Source organism: Pundamilia nyererei, unplaced genomic scaffold (genome assembly GCF_000239375.1).
Source record: "Pundamilia nyererei isolate P.nyererei 1_Seehausen unplaced genomic scaffold, PunNye1.0 scaffold00064, whole genome shotgun sequence".
NCBI lineage: Eukaryota > Metazoa > Chordata > Actinopteri > Cichliformes > Cichlidae > Pundamilia > Pundamilia nyererei.
Window position 1 is genome coordinate 879,199 of NW_005187465.1, and position 12,781 is coordinate 891,979.

A 12,781-nucleotide genomic window follows, 5' to 3' on the forward strand; every position below is an offset into this window, starting at 1 on the left:
TCCAATCAATTTGACTGCATTTAGCTGGATTTGAGCAGACAGTATGTCTCTGAATGGCTTAGTATTCAGAAGCCATGCGCGCCCAAACCATCACACTGCCTCTGCCGTGTTTTACAGATGATGTGGTACGCTTTGGATCATGAGCCGTTCCACACCTTCTGTATACTTTTTTCTTGCTGGTGGAGGTTAGTAGAGGTTGATCTTGGTTTCATTTGTCCAGTGAATATTTTTCCAGAACTGTGCTGGGTTTTTTTAGGGTGGCTCAGGTGGTAGAGCAGGTAGAGCACCTACTGATTGGAAGGTCAGTGGTTCGATCCCTGGCTCCTCCAGTCTGCATGCCAAGTATCCTTGGGCAAGATGCTAACCCCAACTTGCTCTCCGATGCATCCATCGGAGTATGAATGTCGTTAGAAAGCACTAAGTGTAGTTAAAATGCTTGTAAGAATGGGTGTGATTGGGTGAATGAGGCATGTTGTATAGAGCGCTTTGAGTTCTCCGTGAGAGTAGAAAAGCGCTATATAAGAATAAGTGCATTTACCATTTAGATGTTTTTAGCAAAGTCCAATCTTGCCTTTCTATTCTTGAGGCTTATGAGTGGCTTGCACCTTGCAGTGAACCCTTATTTACTTTTATGCAGTCTTCTCTTTATGGTAGACTTGGATATCGATACGCCTATGTCCTGGAGAGTGCTGTTCACTTGGTTGGCTGTTGTGGATGAGTTTCGCATCACCATGGAAATGATTCTGCAGTCAACCACCACTGTGATCTTTTGTGGACATCCAGGTCTTTTTGCATTGCATCAGTGCTGTCTTTCTTTCTCAGGACTACCAAACTGTAGTTATTGCTGCTCCTAATATTGTAGTAATTTCTTAAATGGGTTTTTTCTGTTTTTGCAGCTTAAGGATGGATTTTTTCACCTGCATGGAGAGCTCCTTTGACCACATGTTATTTGTTCACAGCAAAATCTTCCAAATGCAAGCACCACACCTCGAATAAACTCCAGCCCTTTTATCTGCTTAATTGATGACATACGAAAGAATTGTCCACACCTCCCCATAAAATAGCCTTTGAGTCAAATGCCCAATTACTTTTGGACACCCTCCCTTTAAAAAGAGGGTGGCACATGTTAAGAAGCTGAAACTCCTAAACCCATCCAATTCATCCAGTTTCAATGTGGATAGCCTCAAGTGAAAGCTGAGAGTCTACACATTATGTCCATGTTTATGGTAGAACTATAATTGGAATAGATTTCAGTAAACAGGTAAAAAACAAAACTTGTGACAGTGTCCAAATATATATGGACATAACTGTAATGAAATACAACTTTGCTTCCAGTTGGAAGTGTGGAACTGTTCGATGTTTTTCAGTACATATATTATACAGAAAAAAAGATGGGGGTGGAGGGGACTTCAAGAGCTCTCTGAAAATTGTTTCATGTCCCAGATAATTATGTATGTGTTTTATTTACACTGTGCAGTCTTGGTCATGTGTTCTTTTCAAATCACCTGCGAAATAGTTTTCATGAAGGTGTTAACTAAGGTTGGCCGATATGTAAAACATATCTGTTTATACCAGCCACAAGCTCACGTTCAGAATCCGTCTTCAGCAGTGCTGGTAATATTGTTAACCACCTGCGCACACTGCTAAAACATGATACAGTAAACATGCTTGTTTTCCTGTCAAAGAATTTATAAGTTTGGTTTGGAGGGAATATTTTACCTTCTTTTCTTGTTTGTTTTGGTATTAATATAGCTACTTTTTGGATTATTCATTTATTTATTTATTTATTTGAGATGCGCCAAATCGTGCAAAAGACTTAACTTCACTTTCTTTTTGTTCGCTGGAAGAGACATTTTGATTTTTAACTTTTTTGTTTAATTTTGTATTTGTTGTTTGGTCGAGTATGTAAGATGAATAAACATGAGAACGGCCTGTAAACACGGTTATAGTGGAAAAAAGAAGCCAGTTTCTCTTCATTTCCCTCCCCACCAGTGTTTTTTTTATTTAAATAACATGTTTTTGTTTTTTTCTGAACATAGGCTACTGCCGTTCTTTCTTTCTGTTGTGAGTTTGAGTAAATGATTTGCTGCTGCATCTGGGTGCACTCTGAGTAGGGTGCATTTGCTTGCAGCTGAACCAGGGTGCTGTTAAAACAGCGCTATTATTTATTTCTGTTGACTGCTTCTATTAGCTTCCACCAACATGATCAGCAAACTTACTCATGGGCAAATAAAAAAATAAATGCTTCAAAACCATTGCATTGCAAAGCATAAGCCTTGTGACATTTCTATTGGAAAGGTCAATAAGAACGTACTCCAGAGTTTAGAGCAGCATTCTCTTCTGACCTCTGGCATCAAGATGGCATTTTCACTCAGAGAACTTCCACTCGCTGGATATTTTGGTCTTTTTCAGACCATTCTTTCTTAACACCTGTGTGAGAAATATGTGAGGACATTCCAGTAGATCAGCAGTTCATGAAATACTCAGATCAGCTTGTTTGGCATCAACAACCATGCCACACTCAAAGTCACTTAAATCATATTTGTTCCCTATTCTGATGCTCAGTTTGAACTTCAGCAGGTTGTCTATATGGTCAAGATGATGTGAATGCATTGAATTGCTGCCAAGTGGTTGGTTTATTAGGTATATGCTTTAATAAACAGATACACCTAGTAAAGTGGCCAGTTAGTATATGTAGCCTCGACATGCCACATCCATGTAGTTTTCATTGATTAAAAAAATTTTTAATTATTTTTTCTACTTTTTATTTTGATAGTGAAATTTGTATTAATGTTTTCAAATTATCTTAATTATGTACTAGTGTGAAAGGTCCCGTTTTTCTTGATGCCTTCAAAAATATGCTATAAAAGATTTTGTAGCGTCCCTATTGATTTTTAATAATGCTATTTTATTCTAACTCGCTAAGGATAAAATGGTGTGTCACGACAATAGAGACCCACTAAACAATATTATCCCAGTATTTAAATTTAATTTAAAGGATATGCCCTGTGTCTCATTTGAATAATTCATTGATGGTGTATCTCCACCTGCTTCTGCCTCCGTGCCAATGTCTGAATTTGTGTGACGGAGCGGCTGAATGGTGATGTGTGACACACTCCAGATGAAAAATAACAGCGGCCCTCAGATCTGCACAACAGCTGATGAAGAATCACTGACTTTTATTGGTGCTGAATAAAAGGATGTGATGAAAGAGTCAAAGGCTGAGGGAGAGAAAGAGGGATTCAGAGGGAGGGGCGGAGGAGTGCAAAACAAGGCCCCATCCATCACATGAGTTGAGAAGACACATTCCAGTGCCCTTAGCAAGAGGATACATTCACTCAAAGTCACAATAGAGGGGGATTCTGGGAGAAGCTGGGAGGGGCACCCATCAATACACAACCTCACCCTTGGGCTCTCTGTGCGCACAAACTCAATGGCCCTTCCAGTCCAATTCATTTCTCTCTATGGGCATGACAAATGTACATTTTGCTGCTGATAAAAGTTTCCATACTAAAACAACAAAACAGATAAAACAAAAAAAATGAGGGCATAGTTACAGCTGAAACTTTAACTGCTCAGCTCTTCCCCAGTCACTTTCTCGCCATCTCTCTGTCCATCTCTTTCTCCCTGGCTCTGTCATTAACTAGATTCGGAGAAATTTGAGCTGGGGTTGTAGGATATCTGTCTGGCAGAGTTAGTGGGGATTTGAGGGTGGAGGGAGCAGGTGATGGCTTTCTGGAGTGCACTCATTTACACTCCTCCTTTTCTCTTGCTGAGCAGCGTGAAGAGGTGGGAGAGATGAGGGGCCGGCTCCTCTCACTCCTGTGAGCTGCACCTGCCAGGGGTGAGAGGATCAATTGTGAACTCTGACCTTATACCTTCCACAGTCCTATATTATTACCCACGCCGTGCAATATATATACAGTACATTAAGAATGGACAAAAATGTATATCCACTGGCATGAAGTCCACATTGTTGCGCAGCTCTAGATTTCACTTTCATGAATGGACAGCATGTAAGATAGAAAAATAAAAAAAATATTAAATTCAAAATCTTTAGGTTTATAAGGTTATACCAGAAATGGTAAATTTAGCTGTTTCTGATTTGTATATTTTAGCACAGTTATAATAAACATTTTAGGTGAAAAGAAATAAATAAATAAATGAGTTTCCCTTGAGGAACAATCAACATGCACCAATAAATACCAGAAGAAAAGTATTTGGACAAATGATGATCAGCAGGTCCATCATTAATGTTACACCTTTCTCCAGTTTAAATGATCACAGAACTCATTTGTTAAAAGCAAAGACAAAGATGAGTGAAACAAGCTCAGCAAAAAGGTCAAGTAATGTTTGTTTGCATGCCAGTTGAATCGTTGAATAAGCAAAAAAAAAAAAGTTCTATCCTCCACAGGTGGGCTTACTGTTAAAAGTAAAAAGCATTGATGGGTTCAAAGGCAGGTAGGATTACGCTTTCACAGGAATATACACAGAAATATACACAGAAACACGCAGCTTTTGAGATGGAATTTGAGAGTTCAAAATCAACCTAAATGGATCTGATGGTTGAAAGCTTGGGCGGAGAAAGTGGCACAACCCACACATTAAGGGTGTGTCAGGAACAGCAAAGTCTGAAGCTGTTTTCCTTCAATAGCAGGTGAACTTTTGTATCGTTAGAATGATCCAAGTCAGGGATGCACTGAACTGAACTGAATCAGCAGATGTCAGTGTGTTTTTAATTCAATTCATTTCAGTTCAGTTTTATTTATATAGCGCCAAATAACAACAGCAGACGCTTCAGTGAGCTTTATATTATAAGGTAAAGACCCCACAATAATAGAGAGAAAACCCAACAATGACCAATTTTGAGCAATCACTTGGTGACAGTGGAAAGGAAAAACCTCCTTTTGAGAGGAAGAACTCTCCGGCAGAACCAAGGTCAGGGTGGGGCATCCATCCGCCGCTTTCAGTTGGAGGTGAGCGGAGGAAGAGAAGATAAAAGACACACTGTGGAAGAGAGATTAATAATTACTGATAATTAAATGCATAAACACATAGTGAGTGTAAAAGATGAGTGAAGAAGCAACACTGCCCCACCAACTTTAGCCTATTGCAATGTAAGTAAGGGAGATACAGGGTCACCTGATACAGCCTTTATCTAAAAGGAACGTTTTAAGACTAATCTTGAAAGTAGAGGATGTCTGTCTACCGAATCATGTTCTACTTTTAAAAACTCTTAGACCTGATTATTCAAAGCCTTGTGTGTGAGAAGAAGGATTTTAAATTACATTCTGGATTTAACCGGGAGCTGATGAAGAGAAGCCAGTTTGTTAGAATATGCTCTCTCTTTCTAGTCCCTGTCAGTGCTCTTGCCACAGCATTTTGGATCAGTTGAAAGCTTTTCAGGGAGTTTTAGGACAGCCTGGTTATAATGAATTACAGTAGTCCAGTCTGGAAGTAATAAATGCATGAACTAGTTGTTAAGCATCACTCTGAGACAGGATGTTTCTCATTTTAGAGATCTTGCACAAATGTAAGAAAGCTGGCCAACATATTTGTTAAATATGAGCATTAAAGGACATATCCTGGTCAAAAATGACTCCGAGATGCCTCACAGTCTTACTTGAGGCCAAGATTTGGCCTCATGTAAGGGCCGATCATGGCTCAAAAGTTAGCAATTCGTCTTGTAATTGGAAGGTTGCTGGTTCGTGCCCCGGCTCCGACAGTCTCGGTTGTTGTGTCCTTGGGCAAGACACTTCACGCGTTGCCTACTGGTGGTGGTCAGAGGGCTCTGTGTCGCCAGTGTACGGCAGCCTCGCCTCTGTCAGTGCGCCCCAGGGCAGCCGTGGCTACAATGTAGCTTGCCATCACCAGTGTGTGAATGTGTGGACGACTGAATGTAGTGTAAAGCGCTTTGGGGTCCATAGGGACTAAGTAAAGCACCATACAAATACAGGCCGTTTATTACTTGTTATTTCTGTTTGTTAAAAAAAAAAAAACACCAACTATTTATTTATTACTTAAAAAAAAAATCTGTTTCTTCATTGTTTTGTTTCTTTTCGCTCCAGGACCGTGTGTACATAATTTCGTTCCACCTCATGTTAACGTGATGCGAATGACAATAGAATCCTTGAAATACTGACTAAAAGTACACCCAACTTCCTGCAGTAGCTTTTTAACGACCACAGAAACATTGAAGTGGCATTATTTTTCCCTTATACAAGAAAATAAATTAGCTTATTGAAAATTATTCCATTAAGGCTGAACAAAACTGCAAATCTTTTCATTGTATCACATTTTTTAGTGGGAGGAGATAACATTGCATTCATCTAGATACTGTAGATACATTCATTCATACATTCATCTATAACTTGTTGCTTGCATCTTGGCTTATACGCAAACATGTAACAGTGCACATATTTTCCTAAACGTGTGTTCATCCAAAAATGGGGCCACTTTATTTTTTGTTGTTATAGCATTTTGCTGGCAGCTCATTTTGTGTGTGAGCTGGGTACAAATGGGTATTATTCTGTGTGATGAGATCCATTTGGGGTTTTGTCAAGACTTCGAGTGGTGTGAAAGTTGGTGTCAGTGGACCCCTGGCCTAGACCAGCTGAAAGCCAGTGTGTTAGTTTCTATGGTAATGGAGAAATAGTAACTAACTCCCAGCAGCGTCCCGCCGCGTGTCGCCTCCTCAATAGAGCGCATCTGCAGAAAACTGGGGGACCCCATGAGATGGGCAGTGACCCGTCATCACACTAGCTCTCACATATATGGTTATATTATGGACATTGAATTAGCCTAAATCTCTTTTTCACACTGCTTACGTCATAACTCTTGAGAGACGTTAAGACGGAGCCATATATTCCCAGTTTTTGTCAAAAGCAGAGTGTCAGACTGAGTTAAAAGCCATTGCAGAGGTCATTAGAATGAGGTGGGGGGTGAGGGGTAAGACTAGCGCAACCACAACAACCACGAAGTGGGACAGAAAAAAAAATGAAACAAAAGCTGACTCCAAATCACAATGTTTACAATGGAAATTTAAAAAAAATAGGGGGGGGGGTACTCAGTTATGAAAATCACGCAGACGTCTACTCTCATTCATACTCTCTTTGCCCCGAAAGTATGCCTGCCACTCAGGAGTGTAGTTACAGTTGAAAAATCTATTTTTCCTTAAGGTTTTAAACAGAATCATTAAAACCTTTTCCCTCTGTTTTCATTACACGTCTAAAACATCATGTGCATAAAAAGTTGTACCATCAGAGTTTGAAAAAAAAAAAAGTAATTGAAAGTGTCGACACTCAAACCTTTGTATCCTAAAAAATGAAAACAATTCCAAAAACAATAGTGACTCTTGAATGGAGGCTAATGTGAGATGAATGGAGAGGAAATGGGCCAAGCTGCAGGAGGTCATTAATGAAAAAAAACAAACTTTAAAGAATCACAGTGGCTTTAGTCTCTGCTTCCTCATCTTGCTCCTTTAGAGGAAAACGCTGAGATGGGGGTAATTATAAACTGCTGAGCTAAAACTGAGTACTTAATGGTAACATGGGTAGTTTTGGTGGGTGTCTATTCCCCCTCTTTTTGCTGCTCTAAGTCTCTGACCTCCCTCCTCCCAAACACTTACCCCCCTCTGTGATTTCCCATGGGTTTCCAATTGATTCAATTAAGTGAACACTCCAACACCGTATGATTGCAAGATTGTTTTTTTTTCTACCAAGCGAAAACCAGCCAGGCAGCTGCATCAAGAAAATGCCCATCAATACACGGACATTTTTAAAAAGTTAAACACAAAATGTAAAATAGTTGTTAATTCAACTGGAAATCTTCATCTCTAAGCTGTAGAAGAAATCCCACTGGAAACATCAAAGGATCAAAAATCAAATCTTAGAGAAAAAAAAGTGAATGAGGGGAGAGAAAGAGGGGAGGATCAGAAAAGTAAAGTGGTGAAAAGGAGGGAGGAGCAGCCTGTCACCATCAGAAGTTGTTCTGCGCCGTAATTCAGCTTTGTTTTCTCTACAAAAAAGTCTCCAACATGCGCGCCTACAGCATAACATTCGGCGAAGAGAAATGAGGCAAACACAACATCGCAAAAGACGCTTTGCATTCTTTGGCTTTTGTACTTGTGGGACTTGTGAAAGCGCAACGGACACAAAATAGGGAACAAAGGGAGCAGTGTGGATGAAGGCACTATCTCTGACATCCCCAGCACTTTGAACAACTTGTCAGCGCAGACACTGAAGCAACTGCATTCTGTCACATTTGTGTACAAACCCCTTGAAAGGGCTTGCTGACCTGCCCATATCCCTTTATTGGGGTTCAAATGGCAAGAGGCATTCATTGTGTCTGGGAGAGTTCATTAAATTCATTGGTTTGACCTGTTATTTCTAGGCCAAAAGTCTGCTGATTTGGAAAAATGTGAGTCAGCCATACGTAATAGCCTACTGACCTCCGCAGGGTAACAAACCCTTTTGAAGAACATTTCAAGGCCTTCACATGAATAGGGTCAAAGGGAACGTTTGAGACATAACTATAGCAGAACCAATGGATTCACATCAAAAGGAAATTTGAAATCATCCAAAGATATTTAGACCTCTAATGGTTTGTCTAATAATAATTCTGAGCACAGCACGATTTCTAATTATTTTTCATTTATGAGGAGTGAGTGCAAGGACTGGGGCAACTTTGACGTTAAACAGCACAATTTGAAAATTCATTAGCGAACAAATGCTTTGTATACTGGAACGAACGGCAAAGTCGGTAGAAGTCAAAAAGTTCAGGGAAAAGTGCGCTTGACCATTTTAGTTCCCATAGCGTCGTCACATTTAGATGTAAATGGGCTCATTACTGAGGCCAGGCTGCCAAGTTAGCATCTATTTCTCATTTGTTTTTTGTCAAAATAGGCAAAGGCCCCTTTTTCCTTTTAGCTATATATGACATTGAGTGAGAAAAATGCCAAAAGCCCCAGGCTCGTGATTAAATTATATGATCTGTACAAGTCTTCAATATGAAACAATAATATTTAATATTCACTGGAGGAAACTGTAAATTCTTATGGATTTTTCTCATTGTTTTTCCAGTGATGCGTCAGCATTAGTATACAAAACTAATCACAATGCTAAAAATAAAAGCTACACAAGCCAGGGATTTTTGAATTGAACGGTATCAAAATTTGCAACCTCTAGTTAGTAAAGGGCAAAAGATGATGTACAGTAATTTTCAGAGGCTCTATGATAACATTTAGGTATATTGAATTTTTACCTGTATGTAAATTTGTTCATCATTTCATTCACACACACTCATACAAGCTTATTGTTGACAGGGAGGTTGAGCATGTCTTAGTCTTATGGGGTTTTTTGGCACTTCTATATCTTCCTCTGTTTGATTTTTGGTCCACGTGTATTTCTTTTTACCTTTAACTGCCACGTTCTCAGCCAGGACAGAAAATGCATCATAGCTCACTTCATCCACATATTCATGCAAAAGATAAATCTAAATAACCACTTATTTTCATTTTTAATAGTTTATAAATAAATAGGTTATTCATCGCTGGTTATTCATCCATTCAAAACATTCCAAGGATCTGTTTTTGTCATAATTAGCAGTAATTCATAACTGCACCAGTCGCTGGCACTCACAGTGTGGCTGTCAGCGAGACGCTCTGTGTGGCCAGCTGTGTAGAGACAGACATAGCTTTGACGATGCACCTAGCAACAGCACTTGACCTGGACTCAACCAGATCAGAGAGGCTCTACATGTCTGACTGAGGGATCGATGCAGCAAGCAGATTCACCGTCAGGGAAGAGCCAAACTTTTTAACATGTCATCAACACATCCGCTGGTTTGCTGCTCATTCTAGAAACACTTTAGATTTGTATTTTTAGACCTATGTGTTCATACCTTCTGTATATTTTTATGTTCATCCCAATATTGATTCACTGTGAGGTTTTCAATTTGCTGGATGCACCTCTGTAAGTTAGTTTTTCCTGTGCCCCCTATGTGTTTCTGTGTCATCTCCTGTGTTAAGTCACTTTTTTCTTTGTGGTTTACTTTTTCCTGTCAAGTTCCTGTATCTTAGTTTCTGTATCAGTGTGCTTGTCACTTCCTGCTTTACTTTGACAGTCATTTGTCCTGTGATCTTCATGTTCAGCCTTGTTCCTGTCTCGTTAGTTAGATTACGTTCAGCTGTGTTCCCTCCTGTGGTGTGTTACCTCGTTTGTCAATAGCTGTGTCCCAAAACGTAGGCCGCATCCTCGCACTTCCGGCCTTCTCTGTCTTCGAAGAACCTGGCCTTCGCGGTCTACGTGGGCCGGGTCCTTCGAAGACCGAGAAGGACAGAAGTGCGAGGCTGTGAAATGGGACAGTCTAGCCTTCAGATTTGCGTCACCGCTGTCTCGGTGAAGTTTAATAAACTCGGCCGTCTGCTCCTTGCTATCTAAAATATAACAGGACACTGGCGTAAATTCTCGACCGTCTCAAACTTCTGTTTATTCAGTTTTCTGTTTGACGTTTATTCAGCTGTGTGAAAATCCTGGAGAAACCCACCCAGAGGATTAATAAAGTTTTATTTAATCCAATCTAATAAGTTTGATCTCAGCCAAACCGATTTATTCCGGAACAAGTAAAACACCGAAAAAAGCCAAACAAGTTGTCCGAGTGACTTATATATCATGTTTAACCTGAGTAGCGAAAGAGCGGGGGTCTGAAAATGACGAAGCCGGGAGTCCGCTGCTCTCACCGGTTCGAGTGACCATTGAACCCCCCGGCTAGCTATCGAGCGGGTGGGTAACAGACGTCTCCGAAAACGTCGGAGCACTTTTGCAAATATGCGTGTCTTGATAAACCAAGCAGATATTTGAAGTTTACACGGCTACTTTCTCGCCTGAAAATATTATTTTGTGACCCGGCTGCCATTGTTGGAAACTGGAATTGGCTGGGCCGCGCTATGAATTCTGGGATATGGTGGGACACGAAGGAAACACCCGACCCATCCTTCAAATTCGGGGAAATGAAGGACGCATTTGTCGGCCGCATTTGAAGGAGTTGACGAATTGGGACAGCCTTCGTCGCCTGGCTGTGACATAATCGGCCTTCAAATGCGGCCTCCGAAGGATGCAGCCTACGCTTTGGGACACAGGTCTTGTGTGTATTAATGTCTGCGTCTTCCTCTGTCCTGTGTTGCAATCTCCATCATTCCCGTGCTGTGTGTGCTGCCTGTTTGTCTAGTTTTCCTGTGCCTCATAGTTTAGTTTTGTATTTTTGGCATTCCAGCAATAAAGCTGCTTTTAAGTTAAGTTTTCTGAGAGTCTGCACTTTTGGGTCCAATCGACTCTTCCCTTTTCACACCGCCTCATTTGACACAAATATATATTTTAAAATTCTTTAAATTCTTTAAAATTGTGAATATTAAATATATTAGCGAGCAACCCAGACATTCAGGCTCAGCTTGTGGTCAAATGTCAGACATTTATCCTGCAATTTGTGAACCTAGTTACAGTAATAAAAAATAACTAAGTGACAAAGATTCTGCTCATGTTACTGATGATTAGAGAGTGTAGTTGAGTATTTCAAGCAATCAGAAAACATTTGAAAATTACAGAAAAATGAATTAAGAAGGGAGGGACAAGAAGTTATACACGATTTTAAAGGTTTTATTAAAACATTAAAAATGCTATATATTTACTTGGGACTTTGCTAACAGCTAGGACAGCAAGATAAGAAGGCAATGCTTCATATCAGGATGCAGTGATTTCTGATCAGTTATCAGCCAATAATGAGGTTACATTTAGACCACAAATGCCACAGTCTACTCCAAATACATCTTCACCGCTTGGCTGATCTCATCATCATTTGACTTGTTTATATTTTTTACTTCACTTGCCTTAATCATCAGTCCTCTTCATCTTTAGAGAGATCTGAAGCTACAATAGAAAGTGTTGTGCATGGTTTACACAAATCTAAGCTTTGATTTGTGCTGAAACAAAAGGGTTGTGTACTTGTACTTGTTTACAGATGAAAACTGATTGAGAGGGAATATTGTGGCAGAGCATTTGGATTGAATGTTTCTGGAAATGTTACATTCATATCAATAAAAGTGGTCCAAGTTATACATATCAATGTTGGGCCAAAGACGAAACTCCAAAGAAAACCTGACGTATTCCACTATTTTCAGAATGGAAACAAGAATGGAATAATCAGTTTTAATCACATTTCGACACATTTCTGATCTTCTGAATATGATTCCTTTAAAAATCAGTTTTACAAAAAGGCAAACCATAATGCATATGTTTTGTAATGTACTGATTTGTAAAATGTTGCTGGTTTGCCTGATCTCCTCTCCTGATGCAGCAACATTGAAACAGGGAATGTAAAAAAAGTTCATAGACATGGTATTTTGAGTTTTTCTCATCAGTAAAAAGGCAACCAGATGTCAACAAATGTACAAACCCGACTCAAGGACAAAACATTCATTTTTGAGACTATAACAATTTCAACAAAAAAAAACAACATTTTTTAAGAACTGTACATCAGAAGTGTTGAAAATGTAAGTCTCACTTAGCAATTTCTTGAAACTGGTAAAGGTTACATTTGATCTGTTTGATTGTGAGGCCAAGCTGAGTTAAGTTGTGATTATACATTTTCGAATTTTTCCTCAAATCAAAATAATAACTGACATGCCCCTAAAAAAAGGTATCTATCTATCTATCTATCTATCTATCTATCTATCTATCTATCTATCTATCTATCTATCTATCTATCTATCTATCTATCTATCTATCTA